We start from the raw sequence: 8409 nt of genomic DNA, 5'->3' as shown, positions 1-8409 counted from the left end.
CAGATTTCTCTGTATTAATTTTGTATCCTGCAACTTTGCTGAATTTAGATATTAGATCTAGTGGTTTTGTAGGGGATTCTTTAGGGTTCTTCATACAAAATATCACGTCATCTGCAAACAGGGACAGTTTAACTTTTTCCTTGCCAATTTGAATGCCTTTTCTTTCTTTGTGCTCTCTGATTGCCAGGGCTAGGACCTCCAGCACTATGTTGAATAGAAGTGGGGACAGTGGGCATCCTTGTCTTGTTCCCTACCTTAAAGGAAAAGCTTTCAGAGTCTTGCTGTTAAGTATGATGTTGGATGTGGGTTTGTCATATATGGTCTTTATTATGTTGAGGTACTTGCCTTCTATACCCATTTTGTTAAGAGTTTTTATCATGAAAAGATGTTGAATTTTGTCAAATGCTTTTTCCGCATCTATGGAGATGATCATGTGGTTTTTGTTCTTTTTGTTGATGTGGTGGATAATGTTGATGGATTTTTGAATGTTGTACCATCCTTGCATCCCTGGAATATATCCTACTTCATCATGATGGATGATATTTTTAATGTATTTTTTAATTCAGTTTGCTAATATTTTGTTGAATATTTTTGCACCTATGTTCAACAGGTATATTGGTCTGTAATTTTCTTTTTTCTTTTCTTGTGGTGTCTTTGCCTGGTTTTGCTATTAGAGTGATGCTGGCCTTATAGAATGAGTTTGGAAGTATTCTCTCTTCTTCTACTCTTTGGAAACCTTGAAGTAGGATTGGTATTAGGACTTCACTAAGTGTTTGATAAAATTCAGTGAAGCCATCTGGTCCAAGGATTTTGTTCTTAGGTAGATTTTTGATTACCAGTTTGATTTCATTGCTGTTAATTTTCTTTTTATTCCTTGGTCAGCCTTGAAAGGTTGTATTTTTCTAGAAAGTTGTCATTTATTCTAGGTTATCCAGTTTGTCAGCACATAATTTCTCATAGTATTCTCTAATAATTCTTTGTATTTCTGTGGTGTCTGTAGTGATTTTTCCTTTTTCATTTCTGTAAGAGAAATTCTAGCCAAAATAAGCAGGTGACGAGAGGCAACAAAGGGCCAGGCAGTTTATTTGAGTGCAGCCCAGGGCAAGATTTACCAGTCTATGTAAATGGAGGTGGGGGAAGTCATGCCTGGTCAGGGAGGTGGGGGCTTATAAGGGGTTAGGAGGGGGAGGACTGGCATGCTATCCTAGGGGGTGTGGAGAGGTATGATTGGCTAAAGGTGACATAATAGAGAACTAGAAACTTTCTTTCCTTCCAAGAGGAAGGAGGCTGACATCTGGGTCTTAGTTGGCACATCAAAATGATGGAATTCAGGAAGAGCTGTCCCATTTCCATATAAGGCACAGACCTTGAGGTCTGGTCCATTCTCCTTTTATGGTATTTCTCTGTTCTGTTTGCATGTCCTTGTTTTTCCTTCCTCCAGCCTAACATTCCAGCCTTTTGGTCATAATGGGCGATGACTCAGTCTCGCTACTTCTGGCTGATAAGGTGCATCATGGGGGTTTGAAGCTGGTATTAGGCTGATGGAGGGGGTTCAGTGGGAAGAGGTGCATAGCAGTGAAGTAACATCTGGTTGGTGGTGACCCGGGTCATCTGGGTTAGCCGCTGTTGGAGGAACCTGAGGACACAAGGGCCAACTAAGAGTAAACTACAAACTGTTATTAAGGGCCCCAGTAGGGGTCTCTGTGGCAGCTGCATAAAGCAGTCTGGCCAGAAGGGCAAAGTTAGGCACTCAGTGTCTGAAAAACTTTAGCAATCCTAGAAAGGATAGTATTTCAGGTCCTGAAGTAGATGGCAATAGAGCTTTAATACAGCCACTCAGTCTGCCATTAGGTCTTTAGTGGTGGGAGTTACAGTTGGCCCGAGTATGTAACTTGGGGTAGAGACAGCTGTGCTTTGGCAGGGGATACCCTGTATCTCATGTCTGTCAGGAATTTCAGAAGGGATGTGGTGTCCAGAACTGAGGCTTCCTTTGAAGGGCTGCAAAGTAAAAGATCATCTACATATTGGAGGAGAGTACTCTCACCCATTGAATGTCATGAAAGGTCCTCTGTTAGGGCCTTTTTAAGGAGATGGGGGCTATCTCTAAAACTTTGAGGTAGAACTGTCCACATCAATTGTTTAGACCGACAGGTGTCAGGGTCTTCCCATGTGAAGGCAAATACCAGCTGCGAGCCTGAATGGAGAGGTATAGTGAAAAAGGCATCTTTAAGGTCTAGTACAGTAAAATGAGAGGTACTGGAAGGGACCAGAGACAGAAGAGTATATGGGTTAGGCACTACTGGGTGTAAGGGAATAACAGCCTTGTTAATTATTTGGAGGTCTTGAATGAGGCGATGTGTTCCAAAAGGCTTTTTTAACAGCAAGATGGGAGTATTGCATGGAGACTTAGTCAGTACTAAAAGCCCTTGAGAGAGTAGATGATTAACAATAGGCTGTAGTCCCCTTCAGTGAGCCTGCAAAATAGGAAATTGAGGCCAAGAAGGGAAGTGGGATGGGTCTTTAAGGTGTACTAAAACCAGGGTGTGGTGGGTTGCTACCACAGGGGTGGAGATGTCTTACATGACTGGATTGACAGCAGTCCAGGGAGTTTGGAGATTCAGGTCCCTGTTGTCTAACCCTCCTTCACTGACTAAAGCAATGAGGGAACCTAAGCATTCAAAAGGTGGGAGGGAAATAGAGGCTCCTAACTTATAGAGCAGATGCCATCGTAACAGAGAGGGTAGGACAGGAAGGCATGACCAGAAAGGAATGGGTAAACAGGATGCCTTGAAAAGTGCAGGCCACTGGGCCCATCTCTAAAGGCTTGGAGAGGGTTCCCATGACCCCAACTATGGAGGCCCTGACAGGGTATAAAGGCCCTTTAAAGGAGGGGAGAACAGAGTAGGTAGCTCCTGTGTCTACCAAGGAAATGGGCTTACCCGTTACTCACAGCTTAGCCCTGGGCTCAGTGAGGATGATCAGGGTGTCCGAGTCCAGGCGTTTTTAATCTTCGAGGATGCCCAGCAGGTCTGAGGGGTAGGCGTTCGAGGGTGTCTGCCCCCACAGGGCTCTGCCACCAGAGGAGGACCACCCTCTAGTGGACAGTCCACTTTCCAATGACCTTGCTTACCGCAGATGGGGCATGGTTTGGCCAGTCTGCATGGTTGTCTGGGGCACTTCCGTGCCCAGTAACCATCTTTGCCACACCAAAAGCAAGGGCCTGGAGGTTCGAGTCAATCTCCAGGGACATCCCAACGATCTCCATGAGCCGGCTGCAGAGCAGCTGTTATGGCGAGAGTCTGTTCTGCCAGTTGGGTAGCTGACCTCCTCTCGCATGAAAAATTTTAAATGCCATATCTACCAGGTCTCCTAGAGAGGTCTGGGGACCATCTTCAGCCTTTTTAAGCTTGCGCCTGATGTTGGGAGCTGACTGAGTTATACAATGCATGGCCAGGAGAGGAACCCAATGCTGAGGCCGGGTCAATCTTAGTAAAAGCCCCTAGGGTTTCCTTGAGATGCTTGAGGAATTCTGACGGGTTCTCATCAGGCCTCTGGGTAATCTCCCTAAGCTTATTGTAATTGATGGCCTTTTGGGTGGTTGAGTTCATACCCACCAACCAGTAGCGGACTATGTGATGTTGCCCTGCCTTACTCTTGGGAGAATTATAATCTTACAGGGGTTCCCAGAGAGGAACAGCTTCCCTGCCCATAGGTTTCTGTTCATCTGTAGCATGGGCCTCATTGGCACAGTGCTGTGCCACTGCCATGACATGGTCATATTCTTTCAGGATTAGAGTGGATTGGAGGACTACATGTACATCATGCCAGGTGAGCTTGTAAGCTCGAGTGAGATATTTAAACTGTTTAGTGAACATTATGGGGTTGGAGAAAAAGGACCTCAATTGCTGTTCCTCTTGGGACAAGTCTGCGATGGAAAAGGGAACATGAAACTGCACCACCCCTTCAGCCCCTGCTACCTCCCTCAGAGGAGCCATCACATGAGCCCGAGACCACTATGACTTAGAGTGGGTTAGGAGGGCTAGACCATTTGGGCACCAGCCGCAGTGTATAGGAAGGTGGTGGCTTTGAAGGAGGGGATGGAGGATGTGACACTAGCAATGGGGGATACAACTTGGGAATCGATGCAGAACTTGAAGGCAGGGGACCAGGATATGGGGGAGTTTTATCCATTTTTTCTGAAGTGGAGTCAGCACCTTTGGAGCAAGATGGTGGTGTGACCAGAATAGAAGGGGAACAAGATGGCTGAGAAACTGGAAGAGAAGGGGAACAAGGTGGTAGAGAGACCAGAAGAGAAGGAGAACAAGATGGTGGAGAGAGAGAAAGAGGAGGGGTGAGGACATGAACATTGGGGAAGGGAGCTGGCCCCCGCGGTGGGCCTGGAGGAGCAGGAAGGGGGGTAGCCAACATCCTCCACTGAGTCCATCAGAGAAGATCCTCCCAGTAATAGGAGTGGTAGAGATCAGCGGTCCTTGGCAGAGGCCTGGGCTAACAAAACTTGGGAAGGAGCACACTTAACACATAGATCTGGGTGGGTGGGCAAAGTCCAAAAGGCCTGCACATATGGAATTTTTCTCTACTTTATGCTCCAGTGGCGATGATTAGTCAAGTCAGTGAGGAGGCTAAAATCTAAATTTCCTTCAGGTGGCCAGCGAGACTGGTTGTCCAAGGGATAATGAGGCCAGGCCTGAGAGCAAAGGAAGACTAACTTCCATTTGTGAACTTCCAGCAACAAATATAGAGTAGCCAAATTAGAAATGAGACTTCACAATGTGGTCTGAGCACTGGTTGTGCATGGGTTTTTTTTAAAAGGTCTCACAGTCCTTTCTCGTGCATTGTCAAATGGATCCCTAAAACAAACCTACTTATTAAATATGTGTATACCTTTTATTCCTGGGAAACTGGAGCTAATAGAGAGTAGTTTTTATCTTATTAATTTGAGAATAAAACATGCAAATGATTTGCTAAAATTACCCAGCCAATAAATAGTAAACGCAGACCAGGAAGGCAAAGATTTAAATTCAAAGGCACTGATTTAAGTGAAAAGAGACCTCCATAAAACAACTGGAAAGTTGAAAATCAGATGGGAAGAGACATAGAACTCTGAAAACTGAACCTGCCCGCGCCAGAAGCACCTTCCTCAGGAGAGACATGCTGCATGGTGAGGGGTTCCAGTTCCCTCCACTACCACTAGGTGGAAGCATGGGCAGGTCCTCATCTCACGTGTGTCTCCCACGTGGGTCAGAGGCAGCTTCACTTCCAGCCTAAACCGGCTTAGAAGTTACTCTCACCAGGGGCTGCAGGAGGAACAATGGGACACCAGGGCGACCACTTCCTCTGAGATGCAGGATATTCTCCACTTGTGGCTGCTCAGGATGCTCAGGGGTCTGCACTGGCCACAGAGTCCTTTCCTGGTTCAGTCAGTGACCCATTAGCAGAGCCTAGCCTGTGACCCAAAACGATCTTCAACAAGGCATTATATAACAGAACTTTCAAAAAACAAAGACGAAGAGCGAAATTTAAAAGGAGGAAGAAAAAATTCCTCACATTCAAGGGAACCCTCTAAGGCTATCAACAGACTTTCCAACAGAAACACTGAAGACCAGGAGAGAATAGAATGATATATTCTAAGATATGAAAGCCAAAATAACTACCAATTCAGAATACTTTACCCACCAAAGTAATCCTTCAAAAATGTTGAGATACTTTCCTAAATGAAACCTAATGGAATTCTTCATCAGTATCTAATAATACAAATAATGATGAAATTCATTAAGAGGCAATGAAAGAAGGCTAATTAATAACGTGAAAATATGCAGAAATATATGACACACTGTTAAATGTAAGTACATATTTTAATTCACACCAAAACCGAAATTGCAGTGTGTTAATCACTTAACACTATTAAAAAGTCAAAAGATAAAAGTATTAAATGTAACCATAGCTACATTTTTAAGGATACACAATATAAAATATAAATTATGCATCAAAATCACAAACTACATAGAGGGTAGAATTTTGGATTGTGATCAAAATTAGGTAGTTATCAGCTTAAAATACATTGTTTCTTTGGTCCTCAAGATAACAGCAGAGCAAATCCCACTGTAGATAAACAAAAGATGAAAAGAAGAGAATCAAAGTATACCAATTCAGAATGATCAATTTATAAAGGCAAGAAATTAGAAGATTGGAACAAAAGAATGAAAAAGAGCCAGGAAACAATTTATAAAATAGAATTAGTAAGTTTTAACTATCAATAATTACTTTAAATATGATTGGATTTAACTAGCTAACAAACATAGAGTGCATGGATTAAAAAGGAAAGTTCCCAACTGTATGCTGCTGTAGGGAGGATCACTACCTGAAGTTTAAATACACATACAAGCTCACATGCAAATGGAAACCGAAAGAAAGCATGGCTACACAAAAGATGTAGATTATAATATCTTACACAAAAAAGTGTGGAGGAGGAAGAATTTAAAAATAGTACTTTCAGACTGTTTTTGAAATAGAGCAACCACCAATGAAATACAGACTGTCACATATTATAAACTCTGACCATTGTGGTAACCACAAACCAAAAGCCTAAAATTCTGCATAAAGATATACAAAAATTTTTTCTAGAGATATCCAACCATAGCACCAAGAAAACCATCAAATAAGAGGAAGAAAGGAACAGAAGAACTACGAAAACAACCAGAAAACAATTATAAAATGGAAATAAATACATATACGTTAATAGTTGCTTTAAATGTTAATGCACTAAACATGCCAATCAAAAGACATAGGGTGGCAGAATAAATAAATAAATAAAACCCATTATAAAGAGATTCATTTCAGGTCTAAAGACGTACATAGACTGAACATTAAGGGATGTAAAAATATATTTCATACAAATAAAAGGGAGAAAAATCAAGCAATAGCAATACTTATATCAGACAAAATAGACTTCAAAACAAGAAAGAAATGAGAGACAAGGGACATTTCATAATGATATGGAGATCAGTTATAGTTAGAGATATAGTCATATCCCAACAAGAGGATATAACCACTGTAAATATCTAAGCACCCACCATAGGAGCACCAAATACTAAGAGAATTAAAGGGGGAAATAAACAACACAATCACCATAAGGGATTTTAACACCCCAACTACATCAGTAGATAGATCATCCAGACAGATAATAAATGAGGCAGCAGAGGCACTAATAACACATTACACAAGATGGACTTAATAGACACATACAGAACATCGCATGCAAAAGAAGCAGGATACATATTTTCCTCAAGTGCCCATGCAGGGTTCTCCAGAATAGACCACATAATAGAGCACAAAACGTCTCTCAATAAATTAAAAAAGATTGATATTGTAGCAGCATCTTTTCAGAACACATTGATGTAAACCCAGACACCAGCTACATGAAAAAACAAAGTGAGCATCTAAGATGAAGAAAAGCAGGGATGCCCAGTCTCCCCACTTTTATTCAACATAGTATTGGAAGTCTTAGCCATGGCAATCAGACATGACAGAGAGATAAAAGGCATCCAAAATGGTAAGGAAGGAACAAATTCTCAGTAGTTGGAGATGACATGGTATCATGAATCAAAAGACTCCACTGAAAAACTATGAAAATAACCAGATTCAGCAAAGCAGCAGAATGCAAAATCAATATACAGAAATCTGCTGCACTTCTATATACTAACAATGAACTAGCAGAAAGAGAAATCAGGAAAATAACTCCATTCACAATTGCATCAAAAATAATAAAACACCTAGGAATAAAACTAACTAAGTGAAAAACCTGTACTTTGAAAACTATAAGACAATGATAAAAGAAATAAAAGAAGACACAAATAAATAAAGATACAGCCCATGCTTATGGATGGAATGTGGTATACAACAGAATATTATTTAGCCCTAGAAAAAGAAGAAAGTTATGACATTTGTGACTATGTCTGGATCGGTCTGGCGGATTTCATGCTAAATGAAATAAGATACAGAAGGAGAAAAACTGCATTATTTCACATATATGTAGAATCTAAATTAATCAAACATATATGATCAGAGAGAATATTTCCCATGGTGTGGGTGTAAGGTAAAATTGGGAGATATTGGTCAAAGGGTAGATAGTTTTGGTTACACAAAATAAGTAAGCCCTAGAGATCTAGAAATCAAGAGTGAAACATAATTGACATAATTAACAGTACTGTATTATAAGTCTCAAAATTTGCAGAGTATAGATCTGTAGATCTAATGTAAATGCTCTTACTATAAAGTAAAATCAAAATAAAACAAAAATTGAGGTGAATGGAAACATTTGTAAGTAATGGGTAAGTTTATTAATTGTGATGATGGTTTCACAGATACATAATTACAGCCAAGCCCATCACG

Source organism: Manis javanica, chromosome 14, assembly GCF_040802235.1.
Source record: "Manis javanica isolate MJ-LG chromosome 14, MJ_LKY, whole genome shotgun sequence".
Classification (NCBI taxonomy): domain Eukaryota; kingdom Metazoa; phylum Chordata; class Mammalia; order Pholidota; family Manidae; genus Manis; species Manis javanica.
The sequence above is the reverse complement of the archived record's forward strand: the minus strand, read 5'-3'. Positions refer to the sequence as shown.